The sequence below is a fragment of the Etheostoma spectabile genome, unplaced genomic scaffold, assembly GCF_008692095.1.
Source record: "Etheostoma spectabile isolate EspeVRDwgs_2016 unplaced genomic scaffold, UIUC_Espe_1.0 scaffold325, whole genome shotgun sequence".
NCBI classification, from domain to species: domain Eukaryota; kingdom Metazoa; phylum Chordata; class Actinopteri; order Perciformes; family Percidae; genus Etheostoma; species Etheostoma spectabile.
Genome location: NW_022605585.1, coordinates 39,003 through 39,522, shown reverse-complemented (window position 1 = coordinate 39,522; position 520 = coordinate 39,003). Strand labels below are relative to the sequence as shown.

General features: G+C 42.9%; 1 protein-coding gene across 5 annotated transcripts in view; it reads left to right on the top strand.

Moving 5' to 3' along the window:
• The window catches only part of slc4a5b (solute carrier family 4 member 5b), a 73,107-nt gene that overhangs the window by 42,621 nt on the left and 29,966 nt on the right, over window positions 1–520 (top strand). The window lies entirely within an intron of this gene.

The window sequence follows — 520 nt, the reverse complement described above, 5'->3', positions numbered from 1 at the left end:
GGCATCCTCACCAGATGCCCGAACCACCTCAACTGGCTCCTTTCAACGTAAAGGGTTCCTCTTATTCTTTTCAGTTCAACTCAAATAACTTCCCCAAGGGGTAATTAAAAGCCACAAAAAGTAGCACATAAAAGACAGTTCACAGACAAAGTACAAATATGGATATATAAATACTAAGGGTGTGACGAGATTAAAACGTGACGAGATTTCTCGTCGAGGTGAAAAGTTGTCTCGTGAGGCGATGTGATGTCAGCGTGATGGAGCGTGAAATTACTATCGAAGATCCCCCCGCCACTTTTAAATCATTTGTGTGGCAACATTTTGGTTTTCCTGCGGAAACGATAAACGGCGAAAGAGTGACAGACAAGACGAACACAATATGTAAACATTGTAAGAAAAAAATGCCGTATACCGCGGCTAACACGAGCACAATGCAAACACACTTCCAGCACCACCACAGCTCTCTACTAACTACTGCACCCGCGACAAAAACATTAAAAGGGCAAACAACTGTAAAAGC